The sequence below is a fragment of the Phyllobates terribilis genome, unplaced genomic scaffold (genome assembly GCF_046119375.1).
Source record: "Phyllobates terribilis strain yellow unplaced genomic scaffold, ASM4611937v1 Scaffold_11__3_contigs__length_659146591, whole genome shotgun sequence".
NCBI classification, from domain to species: Eukaryota; Metazoa; Chordata; class Amphibia; order Anura; family Dendrobatidae; genus Phyllobates; species Phyllobates terribilis.
In genome coordinates, this window is record NW_027362771.1 from 651,399,901 (window position 1) to 651,418,810 (window position 18,910).

The 18,910-nt window shown below is 54.3% G+C and overlaps 1 protein-coding gene across 5 annotated transcripts in view; it reads left to right on the forward strand.

Annotated features, from left to right (window-relative positions):
* Positions 1-704: 704 nt before the first annotated feature.
* LOC141167183 (thialysine N-epsilon-acetyltransferase-like) overlaps positions 705-18,910 on the forward strand; it is a 40,755-nt gene continuing 22,549 nt past the window's right edge. For 2 of the 5 annotated variants that reach the window (XM_073654605.1, XM_073654600.1), the window contains exons 1-2: positions 705-834; positions 17,117-17,361. The gene's annotated coding sequence lies outside the window, so the exon portion shown is untranslated. Of the gene's footprint in view, positions 901-7,644; positions 7,872-17,116; positions 17,428-18,910 lie in introns of those variants that run through there. The other 3 variants (XM_073654603.1, XM_073654602.1, XM_073654601.1) reach the window with 3 other exon arrangements.

Genomic DNA, 18,910 nt, shown 5'->3' on the forward strand with positions numbered 1-18,910 from the left:
TCCAGGCGCTGCCCCACGACCTCTCCAGGCGCTGCCCCACGACCCCTGCAGAAGCAGCTCCACGACCCCTGCAGGTGCTGCCCCACGATCTCTGCAGGCGCTGCCCCACGATCTCTGCAGGCGCTGCCCCATGACCCCTGCAGGCGCAACCCCACGATCTCTGCAGGTGCTGCCCCATGATCTCTGCAGGCGCAGCCCCACGACCCCTGCAGGCTCTGACCCACGACCTCTGCAGGTGCTGCCCCACGACCTCTCCAGGCGCTGCCCCACGACCTCTCCAGGCGCTGCCCCACGACCCCTGCAGAAGCAGCTCCACGACCCCTGCAGGTGCTGCCCCACGATCTCTGCAGGCGCTGCCCCACGATCTCTGCAGGCGCTGCCCCATGACCCCTGCAGGCGCAACCCCACGATCTCTGCACGCGCTGCCCCACGATCTCTGCAGGTGCTGCCCCATGATCTCTGCAGGCGCTGCCCCATGATCTCTGCAGGCTCTGACCCACGACCTCTCCAGGCGCTGCCCCACGACCTCTCCAGGCGCTGCCCCGGCCTTTTATACAGAGACACAATATTATGTCATATCAGATACATCACAAGTGATAATCAATAAACTACCAATATGTTATAATAGCTGTAATGATTATAGTCTCCCCGCGGAGCCTGAACAACCAGCGGAGCCTGAACAACCAGCAGAGCCTGAACAACCAGCAGAGCCTGAACAACCAGCAGAGCCCGGCCTCAGCACAGAGCAGCAGCAGCAGCCAGGCGGAAGGAAGGAGCAGTTCCCGGAAACCAGCATGACAGCAGTCCGGAGCCCAGCCCTGCAGTCTGCTCTGGGTGAGTGCAGCCTTACAAGATTACTGTCCACAGCTTCCAGTCACTGACCTGCACTGCAGGACCATGGTGAGTGGTTTGGCTGGCGACCGCCCTCTAAAGCCTTGGCCCCTACAGCCGCCCAAACCACTGATCATATGCAGTCATTCCGGCCCTAAAGACGAGGAGAGAAATAAGCCAGGGGGCAAATGTCCTCCTACCCGTCCTGCTCCACTGTAGGCATCACCAAGCCCCCGCCGTGCTCAGCTGTAGATATCACTAAGCCACCGCTGTGCTTCACTGTAGACATCATCAAGCCTCCCCTGCATTTCACTGTAGATATCGCCGAGCCCCCACTGTGCTCCACTGTAGACATTATCGAGACCCCACCATGCTCCACTATAGACATCGCCGAGCCCCCACTGTGCTCCACTGTAGACATCACCGAGCCCCCGCCATGCTCCACTGTAGACATCACCGAGCCTCTCCTGCATTTCACTGTAGACATCACCGAGCCTCCGCCATGCTCCACTATAAACATCACCGAGCCCCCACCTTGCTTCACTGTAGACATCACCGAGCCCCCATCGTGTTCCACTGTAGACATCACAAGTCCCTGCCGTGCTCAACTGTAGAAATCATCAAGCCTCCCGTGTGTTTCACTGTAGACATCATTGAGCCCCCGCCGTGCTCCACTGTAGACATCACCGACACCCCGCCATGCTCCACTGTAGACATCACCGAGCCTCCCCTGCATTTCACTGTAGACATCATTAAGCCTCCTCTGCATTTCACTGTAGACATCACCGAGCCTCCGCCATGCTCCACTATAAACATCACCGAGCCTCCGCCATGCTCCACTGTAGACATCATTAAGCCTCCTCTGCATTTCACTGTAGACATCACTGAGCCCCCACTGTGCTCCACTGTAGACATTATCGAGATCCCAGCATGCTGCAATATAAACATCACCGAACCCCTACCTTGCTTCACTGTAGACATCACCGAGCCCCCGCCGTGCTCCACTGTACAAATCACGAGCCCCTGCCATGCTAAACTGTAGACATCATCAAGCCTCCTGTATTTCACTGTAAACATCATCAAGCCCCCACCATGCTCCACTATAGACCTCACCGACCCCCTCCATGCTTCACTGTAGACATCACCGAGCCCCCGCTGTGCTCCACTGTAGACATCACGAGACCGTGCCGTGCTCAACTGTAGACATCAAGCCTCCCGTTTGTTTCACTGTAGACATCACCGAGCCCCCATCGTGCTCCACTGTAGACATCACACGTCCCTGCCGTGCTCAACTGAAGAAAATCAAGCCTCCCTCCCATGTGTTTCACTGTAGACATCACTGAGCCCCCACCGTGCTCCACTATAGACATCACCAACACCCCGCCATGCTCCACTGTAGACATCATTGAGCCTCCCCTGTGTTTCACTGTAGACATCACCGAGCCCCTGCTGTGTTCAACTGTAAATATCACTGAGCCCCCGCCATGCTTCACTGTAGATATCACTGAGTTCCCACCATGCTCCACTGTAGACATCATCAAGCCTCCCGTTTATTTCACTGTAGACATCACCGAGCCCCCATCGTGTTCCACTGTAGACATCACACGTCCCTGCCGTGCTCAACTGTAGAAAATCAAGCCTCCCTCCCATGTGTTTCACTGTAGACATCACTGAGCCCCCACCGTGCTCCACTGTAGACACCATTGAGCCTCCCCTGTGTTTCACTGTAGACATCACCGAGCCCCCGCTGTGTTCAACTGTAAATATCACTGAGCCCCTGCCGTGCTTCACTGTAGATATCACTGAGTTCCCACCATGCTCCACTGTAGACATCATCAAGCCTCCCTTGTGTTTCACTGTAGACATCACCGAGCACCCGCTGTGCTTCACTGTAGGCATCACCGAGCCCCTGCCATGCTTCACAGCAGATATCACCGAGCCCTCGCCGTGCTCCACTGTAGACATCACCGATTCCCCCGCCGTGCATCATTGTAGACATTGCAGAACTCCCGCCGTGCTCCACTGTAGGCATCACCAACACCCCGTCGTGCTTCACAGTAGGCATGACCGAGCCCATTCCATGCTCCGCTGTAGACATCACCGAGCCCCCCCATGCTCCACTGTAGGCATGACCGAACCCCCGCCATGCTTCACTGTAGTCATCACTAGAGATGAGCGTTGTTCTACTCGAACTGTTCGCCAATCTCAAATTCGAGCTGTTTTGGGCGGTGTTCGAGTTGTTCGACGAACCCGAACGATTTGCAAAAAATTCGGCTGTTCGAGGTTATGTTCGATAACTGTTCGTGCACCAAAAGCGTGTCCTGCATGTCTGGCGCTATTTAGAGCACCAATCACGCAGGGATTGTCTGCCACTCACTGTAATGCCACAGCCATGGTGGTTGTGGCATTACAGTGATTGCCCAAATCGATGGGAACAGTGCCAACAGTGAAACATGAAAAGCCGGCAATTCAGCAGCGGCATACACCGGTACCCGACAATTTAGAACAGAAAGAATAGAGAATCACACATAGATTAGATAGATAGAAACATGTCAGTCACATATATATGAAGTACAGTGACAGTGTTGCTTACTGTACTTGTCATTTAGTGTAAAGGATTTATTAAAAAATATAATAGTGTTTTCGTGCACCGTCTCTTTAAAAAAGCCGGCCGGCAATTCAGCATCTGTACCCGACAATTTATAACAGACAGAATAGAGCTTCACACATAGATTAGATAGATAGAAACATGTCAGTCACATATATAATAAGTACAGTGACAGTGTTGGTTACTGTACTTGTCATTTAGTATTAAAATAAAGGATTTATTATTAAAAAAAATTGGTGTGGGGTTCCCCGTAATTTTAGTCTCTAGCGGAGGTTAAGCAGACGGCTGGGGCAGATGTTTGAAGCCTGGGAAGGGGGTAATACCCACGGAGCTTCCCAGGCTACTAATATCAGCCCCCAGCTGAATACCTAGCCTTTACTAGCTATTAAAATGGAGGACCCCCCCCAAAAAAATGACGTGGGGGTCCCCCCTAATTTAATAGCTAGCAAAGGCTAGGCAGACAGCTGGGGGCTGATATTAATAGCCTGGGAAGGGAACCATGAATATTGGCCCCCTCCCAGGCTAGAAACACCAGCCGTCAGCCGCCCCAGAAATGGCGCATCCATAGGATGCGCCAATTCTGGCACTTAGCCTCGCTCTTCCACGCTGCCCTGGTGCGGTGGCAGGGGGTAATAGGGTTGGGGTTGATGTCAGCTTATAATGCCAGCTGACATCAAGCCCAGGTTAGTAATGGAGAGGCGTCTATAAGACACCCCCATTACTAACCCCATAGTCAAAGTTACAAAAAAACACAAACACCCAGAATAAAGTCCTTTAATTGAAATAAAGACACATTCCTTTATTGTTCTAAATTAAACCATACTTACCATCACGCCCATTCCAGCTGAAGCCAACGATCTCCTGCAATAAAAGAAAAATAATAAACCAACCTCATCCTTACCTTTCCATGGTTCCCATGACAGCTTCAGCTCTGCTACATCGAGATGACAGGCTGGACCGCAGCAGAACGCTGCCATCCAGCCTGTCATCCCGCGGACACTCAGAAGCGCAGGCATGCTTGCGCTCTGCAGTGTCTGGCTGTGACGGCATAAAGATGAGACGAGTTCATGTCCAATGAACTCGGCGCACCTCAAGCACGTCACTGACAGCGTGGGAGAATTCTCACGCTGAAGTGCTGAGTGCAGGAGAATTCTCCCACGCTGTCAGTGACGTGCATGAGGTCAGCTGAGTTCATTGGACATGAGCTTGTCTCATCTTTATGCTGTCACAGCGAGACACTGAGGAGCGCAAGCATGCCTGCGCTTCTCAGTGTCTGCGGGATGACAGGCTGGATGGCAGCGTTCTGCTGCGGTCCAGCCTGTCATCTCGATGTAGCAGAGCTGAAGCTGTCGTGGGAACCATGGAAAGGTAAGGATGAGGTTGCTTTATTATTTTTCTTTTATTACAGGATATCGTTGGCTTCAGCTGGAATGGGCGTGATGGTAAGTATGGTTTAATTTAGAACAATAAAGGAATGTGTCTTTATTTCAATTAAAGGACTTTATTCTGGGTGTTTGTGTTTTCTTTTAACTTTGACTATGGGGTTAGTAATGGGGGTGTCTTATAGACGCCTCTCCATTACTAACCTGGGCTTGATGTCAGCTGGCATTATAAGCTGACATCAACCCCAGCCCTATTACCCCACTGCCACCGCTACAGGGCAGCGTGGAAGAGCGAGGCTAAGTGCCAGAATTGGCGCATCCTATGAATGCGCCATTTCTGGGGCGGCTGACGGCTGGTGTTTCTAGCCTGGGAGGGGGCCAATATTCATGGTTCCCTTCCTAGGCTATTAATATCAGCCCCCAGCTGTCTGCCTAGCCTTTGCTAGCTATTAAATTAGGGGGGACCCCACGTCATTTTTTTGGGGGGTCCCCCATTTTAATAGCTAGTAAAGGCTAGGTATTCAGCTGGGGGATGATATTAGTAGCCTGGGAAGCTCCGTGGGTATTACCCCCTTCCCAGGCTTCAAACATCTGCCCCAGCCGTCTGCTTAACCTCCGCTAGAGACTAAAATTACGGGGAACCCCACGCCAATTTTTTTTAATAATAAATCCTTTATTTTAATACTAAATGACAAGTACAGTAACCAACACTGTCACTGTACTTCATATATATGTGACTGACATGTTTCTATCTATCTAATCTATGTGTGATGCTCTATTCTGTCTGTTATAAATTGTCGGGTACCGGTGTATGCCGCTGCTGAATTGCCGGCGGCTTTTTTAAAGAGACGGTGCATGAAAACACTATTATTTTTTTTAATAAATTCTTTGCAGTAAATGACAAGTACAGTAAGCAACACTGTCACAGTACTTCATATATATGTGACTGACATGTTTCTATCTATCTAATCTATGTGTGAAACTCTATTCTGTCTGTTATAAATTGTCGGGTACCGCTGCTGAATTGCCGGCCAGCTTTTTTAAAGAGACGGTGCACGAAAACACTATTTTTTTTAATAAATCCTTTACACTAAATGACAAGTACAGTAAGCAACACTGTCACTGTACTTCATATATATGTGACTGACATGTTTCTATCTATCTAATCTATGTGTGATGCTCTATTCCTTCATGTCTAAATTGTCGGGTACCGGTGTATGCCGCTGCTGAATTGCCGGCCGGCTTTTTTAAAGAAAGCGTCTTCTGAGCAGTTTGTCAGCTTTTGGACACCTTTGAAGGTGTTTTCTATGTGTTCCTATGTGTTTTTGTTTGCCTGCCATTGGTTTTAACGGTGTTCGACGGTGTTCTAAGGTGTTCGACGAACAGTTCGACGAACAGTTCCTCGAACATCCCGGTGTTCGACGAACCGAACCGAACCCGAACACTACGGGGGTGGCTCAACACTACTGTAGACATCACCGAGCCCCCGCCATGCTCCACTGAAGGCATCACTGAGCCCCTGTCGTGCTTTACCTTAAATTTCACCGAGCCCCCGCCATGCTTCACTGTAGACATCACCGAGCCCCCGCTGTGATTCATTGTAGACATCGCCGAGCTACCTCCATGCTCTACTGTAGCCATCACCAAAACCCTGCCGTGCTTTACAATGAAGCATAGGCAGGGGCTCGGTCATGCTTACTGTGGTCATCACCACACTCCCACCGTGCTCTACTGTAGACTTCACTGAGCCCCCGCCGTGCTCTACTGTAGGCATGACCAAGCCCTTGCCAGGCTTCACTGTATACATTGCCGAGCTCCTGCCGTACTCCACTGTAGACCTCACCGAGCCCCTGCCGTGCTGTACTGTAGATATAACTGAGCCCCTGCCGTGCTTCACTGTAGACATCACCGAGCCCCCATCATGCTTCACTGTAAACATCACCGAGTCTCCACTATGCTTCACTGTAAGAGGGTTGTTCTTTTAAGCATATGCTTCATTTTTCCTCCTTTATATTCTCCACAGAACAGAACCCCATAGCTTCTAGTTATTTCTAGTTTGAACAGATTGGAGGCTTCTGGGTCATAAGTGGAGGTGTCTTGTAGATTGTCAGCAATTAGTATATTCATTACTGTGCAAACTGAATCCTCAGCATCTGCTGCTCACAGATGTTGCTGCAACGTCTTCTGCAGTCACTGGAGGGTTTTTGAGCACTTGCCTCCACGTGAATCAGGTGACAGCCAGTGACAGCGATTGCAGCCTCCAGCCATATCTCTAGAATCACCAGGATCAGTCACTGCTGTTGGATATTGCATCCTTCTCCTTATTCATACAATGATGTCTACTCATCATGACAGCCTGAGAATATTAGTAACCTGGAGGCCACTGCCCAAGAGGACTGGGCTAAGATTACTCAGGAATGCTGCCTGAAAGCTGTTGTCTCATGAGCCATCACATCTGCAGCAGGTCACACCAGCCAGAGAGGCAGCAGTTTTTACCAGGATGAGGGGCAGCAGGTCCAGAAAGGCAGCAGGTTCTACCAGCCAGAGAGGCAGCAGGTCACACCAGCCAGAGAGGCAGCAGGTCACACCAGGCAGAGAGGCAGCAGGTCACACCAGCCAGAGAGCCAGCAGGTCCAACCAGGCTGAGGGTTTCTGCTAAGTACTAGAGCCGCTGGTCATGAAGGGGTGAATAATGCGGAGACGATCTTGTTCAGACGATCGTTCTCCTTTCTGCTCTTTGTACCGGTTTTGTCAGACATTTATTTAGTCTCTTAACCATGATTGTGTCCCTTATTACCGCCCTGCGGGTGTTTATCGCCCTTTGGTCCCGTGCGTGACGCTGCTCAGCTGTCATTATCTGCATATGTCTCACGGGGCTGGACAGTGACACTTCTGAGCTGTCACTAGACTCATGTTTCCATTATTCCGCTGGGGTCTTAGTGTTATTTGTGGATGCAGCCTTTATATTTAGTGACGCTGTTTGTCCATCTTTTATCTCATCACTCGTCCAATGGTTTAAAATAGCAAACGACGGCTAGAGAATCCACAAGGTGAGTGGTGAAGATAGTGGTTTGTGTTATCACCTCCCTCCCCCAGTGTATAACATCCGGCCCCCTCACCTCCCTCCCCCCAGTGTATAACATCCGGCCCCCTCACCTCCCTCCCCCCAGTGTATAACATCCAGCCCCGTCACCTCCCTCCCCCCCAGTGTATAACATCCAGCCCCGTCACCTCCCTCCCCCCCAGTGTATAACATCCAGCCCCGTCACCTCCCTCCCCCCAGTGTATAACATCCGGCCCCCTCACCTCCCTCCCCCCAGTGTATAACATCCGGCCCCGTCACCTCCCTCCCCCCAGTGTATAACATCCGGCCCCGTCACCTCCTTCCCCCAGTGTATAACATCCGGCCCCGTCACCTCCCTCGCCCCCCAGTGTATAACATCCGACCCCCTCACCTCCCTCCCCCCAGTGTATAACATCCGGCCCCGTCACCTCCCTCGCTCCCAGTGTATAACATCCGACCCCGTCACCTCCCTCCCCCCCCCAGTGTATAACATCCGGCCCCCTCACCTCCCTCCCCCCAGTGTATAACATCCAGCCCCGTCACCTCCCTCCCCCTCAGCGTATAACATCCGACCCCGTCACCTCCCTCCCTCCAATGTATAACATCCGGCCCCGTCACCTCCCTCCCCCCAGTGTATAACATCCGGCCCCGTCACCTCCCTCCCCCCAGTGTATAACATCCGGCCCCGTCACCTCCCTCCCCCAGTGTATAACATCCGGCCCCGCCACCTCCCTCCCCCCCAGTGTATAACATCCGACCCCGTCACCTCCCTCCCCCCAGTGTATAACATCCGGCCCCGTCACCTCCCTCCCCCCAGTGTATAGCATCCGGCCCCGTCACCTCCCTCCCCCCAGTGTATAACATCCGGCCCCGTCACCTCCCTCCCCCCAGTGTATAACATCCGGCCCCGTCACCTCCCTCGCCCCCAGTGTATAACATCCGGCCCCCTCACCTCCCTCCCCCCCAGTGTATAACATCCGACCCCCTCACCTCCCTCCCCCCAGTGTATAACATCCGGCCCCGTCACCTCCCTCCCCCAGTGTATAACATCCGGCCCCGTCACCTCCCTCCCCCAGTGTATAACATCCGGCCCCCTCACCTCCCTCCCCCCAGTGTTTGCTGAATACCTGTTCGTATTCCTGGACCACCCTGTATACACCTTGTTTTTGATGGACAGGAGTGGCGTCAGTCCCAACATGGAGCTGTTGACGCCAATCCTCCACCTGAGCTTCGGAGTCATTGTCCTCCACTGTATCTGGTGGGGTCAAGGATTCCACTGTGTGTATGGCATCATCATTCACAGTATACAATCTGGCAACAGTGGCGTATCTTGGTAATTTAACTTCATCCTCCCCACAATGTAGGAGACGTACAGGTACCCTCCCATTGCGTACATCAACCACCCCCCTGGCAGTTAAGAGTGTAGGTCTGTGCTCTGAGCTAATGGGCTCCACTACCGCCTGGTAGTTCTGTCCCTTGAGACCTATTGCTCCTCTACACCAAATCAGCATTTCACTCATCGGGGGAATCACAATGGGTATCGGGTCTGTCACCAGTACATTACCAATCTCACCACCTGTTAGCTTTACCTGTTGCTGGTACATAAGGGCTCGGATCTCTGTTTACCGGTCATAGAATACATGTCTAGCACACCGCATATTTTTCTCTTGAATCCGGACAGGGTGTCTGGTTTGCCATTATACTGGGGAAGCCATTTCGCTCCAGGGATATACGGCAGGGTCATGGGTATCAACGGAGTCACGACCCCTGCTGGTGGAGTGGCCGCTCCAGCCTGTGCAGCGCCGGGCGCAGGTTGGGCATCTGGAGTGTTAACCGGTGCTCCGGCGGCTTGCTGGTCGTCGGCCATGGTCGCGCCCCCCTAGTGAACCGGAGCCTACCTTCTTCACTTTCTTTATCAGGTAGGCCGCAGCTCCGCGGGCGACGGTCTTCTTCCAGGACCTTGCGTCGCTCGCGTCTGACGTCAGAGCGTCCTCTGGGCTCCTTCCAGGACCTGACGCTTCCTGGTTCGACGTCAGGGGCAGGGCATGTCCTCGACTTCGCGCGCTTCCAGCGGTTATGGCTCTCCGATTCCTGCGGTTACGTCCCTCTTCTTCCCGCACGGCGACAGGAAGATGGCGGATAATGGCAGGAAATCTCGGGAATGGCGGGAAACCTTCACCACAGTGAGTATTACCGTCTTTTAAGGCGCACAGTACCCGGTGGCGACGGGCACTTATCCTGTTCGTGACGCCAAGGCTGACGCACCCCCTGGGGCGTGGGGTGCCCGGTTCCCGGCCGGTGGATGCTGGGGGGGTGATGTCACAGTAGCGGTAACCCGGTCCGTGACCCAGGGCGGTCAGTAAAAGGGGGGATATTTATAGGGGATTTGGAAAGTTTGTGACGCCACCTGTAGAATGCGGCTAAAGGGAACCGCCGCTGCGGAGCAGTCCTCTGGAGCTGGTGTTACGGCAGCAGGGATGGTGTGGCTCTCCACAGGTAGAGCTAGCTCCAGGGCAGCGTGGGGTGTAATGGATGGTGGTGCAGGAGAGAGACGGCAGGACGGTCCCGGAGGAAAGACGGACACTCACACGGGGGTAAGCTAAACTCTAACTTCTGACTGAGCTGCCTGGCTCCACCCTCCCTATTTATATCCCTAACGGGCTCCCTCTGGTGGCCTGAGGTGGTAGGGTGGAGGTGTGTGAATGTGTGAGGGCCTCTTGTGGAGAAGTCCATCCATGTGTCGCGCCCCCGGGGGCCTTACTGTTTTGGGGGACAGTATATATATATATATATATATCACGGTGGCTGGCCCAGGGCGGACAGTGCACAAAAAGGGGTAGCGATTACTAACAAAGTTCAGAGAAATTCGTGACGCCACCTGTGGTGTCTGGTGAAGGTCACCAGCGCTGCAGCAGTCCTCTGAGGCAGGTGACAAGGCAGCTAAAGATGGTACAGCTTCCCACAGGTGGAGCGGGCCTCAGGGCAGTGTAGATAGATAGATGGTGGAATGGTGTGCTGGGCGCTGTAGTGCGGTGAGGATCAGTGATGCCGGTGAAGAAATAGACAGAGGCTGTTCAATGCAGTCGTCCAAGGTTTTACTTGCAGTTCTTAGGCAATTCACAAATGCACTTTGCAGGTGTAGGCCTCCCTCGTCGTGCTGCGTTCACCGGGCAGGGGTTCAATCCTTTCTCAAGCAAACTTAGGAATGCCTGGCGGAACCCCACTTTCATATCTACCTATCTTGACCTTTTTCACACTCGGTCCTTCTCACCGCTGCCCTACGCTGCCCACTCTCATTCCCGCTCGGGTATGCTGAAGTCCTTCCTGTACGTCGGATCCGGGACCACCCTGACCCCCTGGGGTGTAGCAACCGATCCTTCCTGACACCTGGCAGGAGCGGGGTGTACGGGTGCCGTCCTGCACGCGCCGTACCCCCTGGGATCTCTTAAGTAGAATGGAGCCTGCTCCCCTCCGGGGCCTCTATCCTAGGCCCTAACTTGTGGAGCAGAGCCCTGACTGAGCCTCTGCTCCCGGACTGTTCCTCTGAACAGCCCTCACTAGAACTCTCCACTGTACTCGACTGAACTGACTTCTAGACCAAATATGACTTCCTATTATATACTTACTGTATATGTGCTCCGTGTAACTGTTTCCTCCACCCACACCCACTATTGGTTCCCCCTACCTTTGGGTTACCCCCCTACTCCAGCCAGGGCCAGGGCTCAGCAGAATACTACATTGCGTCTTGCCCCTCCTGCTAGCCTGGGATAGTGTAGTGTTGGATGTAGGTGTTGGGGTCCCGGGCAGCACTCCCATCCTACCTGAGAGAAGGGAGACACCACACCTCGGGGTGAGGTGCAGTATCTCTGTGGTGACTGAACCCTCAGGGGCGCCACATTCCCCCCCGGTAAAACACAGCACGTCCGCGGGCTGGAATAAAGCAAAACAGGGGGTAAATGACATGCAAAATTTTATAAGACATTTCTTCCCTTTATGGGAGGTACACTTTCTTTAAACTTTACATTGCAAAATACTTTTCTCATAAAACATTATAAGAGCACTTTTTCAAGAAAGTTCCTGCACCAGGGTGCAACAGTAGTAGCATGAGGGACCCGCTCCAAACCCTCAAAGTAGGCCCTGGGCGTGGCTGCAGGGCATAGATGATCCAGACACTGGACCTCGTCTTCTGCCACGCCAACGGGTTTTTGTTCTGAGGTATTATGTTTCAAGTATAAAACCAAGAGGGTGCACTTTAAGAAGTGCTAAACTATATACAAAGTCAATGTCGGGCTGCTCACAGTCCTCAGCCTGTGTACCCTGATGGGTATTTATAGAAAACTTCACACTATATAGAAAACATTATTATAAAGTCAACATGGTAAACTCAGCAAAAACAACACAGCACCCGGACGAGTGACTATAAATAGTTATTTGCAGTCCCAGTACCAAGCCTAGTACTGGGGACCCCTCCTGCGGTACTCCTGATGCTTCCCTGACCCAGCCGGGTCACGAGGGACTTCCTGCAGGGGATTATCCTTGGAGACGCGGTACACCTGCAGGGCATACCAGCCATGTTCACCATGATCCCGGGTGAACGTGACGTGATCCCCAGGGTAGAGGTTCCGGTCGGGATGGCCTTCTTCCAACTCGGGCTCTACATCCCGCCGGTGTACGAAAATGTCCCGGTTAAATACAGGACTGCGAATGAAGCCCCACCCAGCCTTGAGGTTGAACTTGACAATGATACCTTCCTCACGGGGGCTGGGGTTGGCTGTCTCCGCCTTGCAGGTCTGCGCCTTGGCGGCCCTGTCACGGACCTCCAGGCGTTCATTGCGCGCCGCCCACGCGCGTCGCTCCTTCTTGAGCTGCCGGAGCTCCTGCTTGCAGAACTCCTGCCTTTGTAGTGCTTCGGCCTCGGTCTCCCGTGGGAACCCCATCAGGTTTTCCCCCCGGTTGTCCCAGCGTAACTCCACTCCGCTGGTATAGGCGATCGGGCACCCTTGTGTGGGGAGCAGCAGGTACGGCTGCTGGTCCTCCATCTGGGCGGACCAGTCGAAGGCCGGCGCTCCGCACACCCACTGGGGTGCCGGAGGTGGCGGGAGGGTTTCCAGCAGTAGGCCCGCAGCTTCAGCGCCCGGGATGAAAGGTTCCGGACAGGCGCTATACATTTGACCTTCCGGTGCAGCGCCCGGGGGCGACAGTTCCGGGACGGCTCTTGGTGGGTGGCCCTCTGGTTCCGCGCCCGTTTAGTTTATTCAGCAGCTCGCCTTTCCATTTGGCGATCACTGCCTGCTGGGCCTGCTCAACCTGCTGGCCCAGCTCGAGAACCTCATTCTCGAGGAACTCCACGTCCTCCGGGGACAGCTTCTTCTTCTCCTGGGTGAGGGGGGTCACCTCTTGCAGCGGCAGGCCTGAGGCGGAGGCTGGACTCTCGCGTGCTTCCATCTCAGCTGCCGGGTGCTGTCTGACCAGACCGGTGGAGACCACCCCCTGTCTCCATTCTTTCTCTCCGCCTCCTTTCTTCTTTTGGGGCCGGTCCCATGGCAACTTGCTGTTGGAAACTCCCTGTGATGCCCCCCTGCTTTGACAGACACATCTATGCGGACAGTCACTGTTGCAAGGGGCAGGGCCTGCTTTCGGCACCATTCTGGGACCCGGCCCACGATGAAAGGCTCCATTTTGTTGTCTTTTGGCATGCAGACAATGGCGCCCATTCTTCTGGGGCAGGCGCCACATTCAGTATCACAACGCAACTGTTTAGGCACACTTCACCCACTGGTACGGGCTGGTCACGCATCCTGTTCGTGACGCCAGTTGGGATGTCGCGCCCCCGGGGGCCTTACTGTTTGGGGACAGTATATATATATATATATATGTATCACGGTGGCTGGCCCAGGGCGGACAGTGCACAAAAAGGGGTAGCGATTACTAACAAAGTTCAGAGAAATTCATGACGCCACCTGTGGTGTCTGGTGAAGGTCACCAGCGCTGCAGCAGTCCTCTGAGGCAGGTGACAAGGCAGCTAAAGATGGTACAGCTTCCCACAGGTGGAGTGGGCCTCAGGGCAGTGTAGATAGATAGATGGTGGAATGGTGTGCTGGGCGTTGTAGTGCAGTGAGGATCAGTGATGCCGGTGAAGAAACAGACAGAGGCTGTTCGATGCAGTCGTCCAAGGTTTTACTGACAGTTCTTAGGCAATTCACAAATGCACTTTGCAGGTGAAGGCCTCCCTCGTTGCGCTGCGTTCACCGGGCAGGGGTTCAATCCTTTCTCAAGCAAACTTAGGAATGCCTGGCGGAACCCCACTTTCATGTCTACCTATCTTGACCTTTTCCACACTCTGTCCTTCTCACCGTTGTCCTACGCTGCCCACTCTCATTCCCGCTCGGGTATGCTGAAGTCCTTCCTGTATGCCGGATCCGGGACCAACCTGACCCCCTGGGGTTTTGAGTGTAGCAACCTGACACGCCCCCTGGGCCGTGTGTGTGTGGGGATACCCGGAACCGGACCTTTTGGGGATGCTGGGGGTTGTAGTCCTTGCGTGGTGGCGACCTGGTCCGTGCCCAGGGCGGTCAAACCAAATGGCAGTCTATATGCTGAATGTCCGACTACGCCACCCGTGGATTGCGGTCAGAGTGAACAGCCGCTGCAGGGCAGACCGCTGAGGCTGGTGTTGTGGGTGCAGCAGAGGGTAGTATAACGCCCCACGGGAGGAGCATAGCCTCAGGGCAGCGAGTGCAGATGTTGGGGGTGATGGTGCGCGGGAGCAGCAGTAATGACACAGAGTCCTGTAATGCAGTCCAGGGTATTTACTCACAGTTCTTTATCCACGTTACTCCAGCTGGTCATAACGTCCCACGTCGCACTGTGCTCACCAGGTGAGGGGCTCGGCCTACTCCCAGATAACTTTGGAGCGTTTCACAGGACCCCCCTTTGTGTGTCCTTTCTCTGGCCTGTCATACCCCACCAGTGACCTCGTTTCTGTCCGGCTGCCTCGGGCCTTCTCGGGTAAACATTGGTGCCGTTTCCCTGACCCTATGTGGTGCCTTCCTAGTGGGTGTAGCGAGGGGCTGCGCCACCTAAAATGTCACAGCCTCCGGTTTCTAGCTGAGGGTCGTTCCCCGCCTCCACTAGTTTCGGGGACCAGTCTCCCCCTTTGGCCTGACCCCCCTACGCAGGTAGATTCGGGCGTGCGGTGGCAACTCGCCGGTCCACTCCTTCCTCCAGGCTCCGGCTGCTCTCCCAGGCCTGCCTGCGGAGCAGAGCCCCATGCAGAGGCCCTTACTCTGTCACTTCTTCTCTCTGACTGAACACAGAACTAAGATGGTGCCCACCTTTTATACCTCCTTCTCAGTGCACCCAGGAACTGCCCTCTCCCTCCTATGCACTACAGGGTCCCCCTTCCTCGGTGTTCCCTCCCCCTACTCCAGCCAGGGCCAGGGCTCAGCAGAAAACTACATTGCGTCTTGCCCCTCCTGCTGGCCTGGGGTAGTGTAGTGTTGGATGTAGGTGTTGGGGTTCCGTGCAGCACTCCATCCTTACCTGAGAGAAGGGAGACACCACACCTCGGGGTGAGGTGCAGTATCTCTGTGGCGACTGAACCCTCAGGGGTGCCACACATGCACCCTTCTAGGTTCTGTGGCACCAATGCGCAGCAGGGCACCACATATACTGTATATATATTCCATGTGTTGGAATCGGAGGTGTATATACTATACGCTCACTGCGAGTTCCCCAATAACCGACCAAGAAGTGGAAGTAGCCCCGGTCTCGTCCATCACCAATTTCTAATTGTCCTAATGATTGGAAGCAGCGGTGCGATCTGTTTCTGATCTCCCTGGCACACAGGCAGAATGTGGACGGATAAAGAGGAAATTTATTTAGAACAAAAAGTTACAATTAAAAAGGGATAAAAGTATAAAAAGTGAATACAATACCCCCATATATATGAGAGTGGGGTCCGCACTAAAAGAATTTACTGAACAGTTCTGGCTCTGCCTAGGGATCAGTGCACGGGCTGAACCGAGGATGGGAGATCAGGAAAAATTAGAGAAATCATAAAACAGAAACCAACATGAGTCCTCAAGGGTAATTCTGGATAATTCTGTGGCAGAAAACCCCAGACACCTGAGATCTGCAGAGCTTCGTAACTGCAGGCGCTGCCCCATGACCCCTGTAGGCGCAGCCCCACGATCTCTGCAGGCGCTGCCCCACGATCTCTGCAGGCGCTGCCCCACGATCTCTGCAGGCGCTGCCCCACGATCTCTGCAGGCGCTGCCCCACGATCTCTGCAGGCGCTGCCCCACGATCTCTGCAGGCTCTGACCCACGACCTCTGCAGGTGCTGCCCCACGACCTCTCCAGGCGCTGCCCCACGATCTCTGCAGGCGCTGCCCCACGACCCCTGCAGGTGCAGCCCCACGATCTCTGCAGGCGCTGCCCCACGATCTCTGCAGGCGCTGCCCCACGATCTCTGCAGGCGCTGCCCCACGATCTCTGCAGGCGCTGCCCCACGATCTCTGCAGGCGCTGCCCCACGATCTCTGCAGGCTCTGCCCCACGACCTCTGCAGGTGCTGCCCCACGACCTCTCCAGGCGCTGCCCCACGATCTCTGCAGGCGCTGCCCCATGATCTCTGCAGGCTCTGACCCACGACCTCTGCAGGCGCTGCCCCACGACCTCTCCAGGCGCTGCCCCACAATCTCTGCAGGCGCTGCCCCACGACCCCTGCAGGTGCAGCCCCACGATCTCTGCAGGCGCTGCCCCACGATCTCTGCAGGCGCTGCCCCACAACCTCTGCAGGTGCTGCCCCACGACCTCTCCAGGCGCTGCCCCACGATCTCTGCAGGTGCTGCCCCATGATCTCTGCAGGCTCTGACCCACGACCTCTGCAGGCGCTGCCCCACGACCTCTCCAGGCGCTGCCCCACGATCTCTGCAGGTGCTGCCCCATGATCTCTGCAGGCTCTGACCCACGATCTCTGCAGGTGCTGCCCCATGATCTCTGCAGGCGCTGCCCCATGATCTCTGCAGGCTCTGACCCACGATCTCTGCAGGTGCTGCCCCATGATCTCTGCAGGCGCTGCCCCATGATCTCTGCAGGCTCTGACCCACGACCTCTGCAGGCGCTGCCCCGGCCTTTTATACAGAGACACAATATTATGTCATATCAGATACATCACAAGTGATAATCAATAAACTACCAATATGTTATAATAGCTGTAATGATTATAGTCTCCCCGCGGAGCCTGAACAACCAGCGGAGCCTGAACAACCAGCAGAGCCTGAACAACCAGCAGAGCCTGAACAACCAGCAGAGCCTGAACAACCAGCAGAGCCTGAACAACCAGCAGAGCCTGAACAACCAGCAGAGCCCGGCCTCAGCACAGAGCAGCAGCAGCAGCCAGGCGGAAGGAAGGAGCAGTTCCCGGAAACCAGCATGACAGCAGTCCGGAGCCCAGCCCTGCAGTCTGCTCTGGGTGAGTGCAGCCTTACAAGATTACTGTCCACAGCTTCCAGTCACTGACCTGCACTGCAGGACCATGGTGAGTGGTTTGGCTGGCGACCGCCCTCTAAAGCCTTGGCCCCTACAGCCGCCCAAACCACTGATCATATGCAGTCATTCCGGCCCTAAAGACGAGGAGAGAAATAAGCCAGGGGGCAAATGTCCTCCTACCCGTCCTGCTCCACTGTAGGCATCACCAAGCCCCCGCCGTGCTCAGCTGTAGATATCACTAAGCCACCGCTGTGCTTCACTGTACACATCATCAAGCCTCCCCTGCATTTCACTGTAGATATCACCGAGCCCCCACTGTGCTCCACTATAGACATCGCCGAGCCCCCACTGTGCTCCACTGTAGACATCACCGAGCCCCCACCATGCTCCACTGTAGACATCGCCGAGCCTCCGCCATGCTCCATTGTAGACATCATCAAGCCTCCCTCATGTTTCACTGTAGACATCACTGAGCCCCCGCCGTGCTCCACTGAAGGCATCACTGAGCCCCCGTCGTGCTTTTCCTTAAATTTCACCGAGCCCCCGCCATGCTTCACTGTAGACATCACCGAGCCCCCGCTGTGATTCATTGTAGACATCGCCGAGCTACCTCCATGCTCTACTGTAGCCATCACCAAAACCCTGCCGTGCTTTACAATGAAGCATAGGCAGGGGCTCGGTCATGCTTACTGTGGTCATCACCACACTCCCACCGTGCTCTACTGTAGACTTCACTGAGCCCCCGCCGTGCTCCACTGTAGGCATGACCAAGCCCTTGCCAGGCTTCACTGTATACATTGCCGAGCTCCTGCCGTACTCCACTGTAGACCTCACCGAGCCCCTGCCGTTCTGTACTGTAGATATAACTGAGCCCCTGCCGTGCTTCACTGTAGACATCACCGAGCCCCCATCATGCTTCACTGTAAACATCACCGAGTCTCCACTATGCTTCACTGTAAGAGGGTTGTTCTTTTAAGCATATGCTTCATTTTTCCTCCTTTATATTCTCCACAGAACAGAACCCCATAGCTTCTAGTTATTTCTAGTTTGAACAGATTGGAGGCTTCTGGGTCATAAGTGGAGGTGTCTTGTAGATTGTCAGCGATTAGTATATTCATTACTGTGCAAACTGAATCCTCAGCATCTGCTGCTCACAGATGTTGCTGCAACGTCTTCTGCAGTCACTGGAGGGTTTTTGAGCACTTGCCTCCACGTGAATCAGGTGACAGCCAGTGACAGCGATTGCAGCCTCCAGCCATATCTCTAGAATCACCAGGATCAGTCACTGCTGTTGGATATTGCATCCTTCTCCTTATTCATACAATGATGTCTACTCATCATGACAGCCTGAGAATATTAGTAACCTGGAGGCCACTGCCCAAGAGGACTGGGCTAAGATTACTCAGGAATGCTGCCTGAAAGCTGTTGTCTCATGAGCCATCACATCTGCAGCAGGTCACACCAGCCAGAGAGGCAGCAGTTTTTACCAGGATGAGGGGCAGCAGGTCCAGAAAGGCAGCAGGTTCTACCAG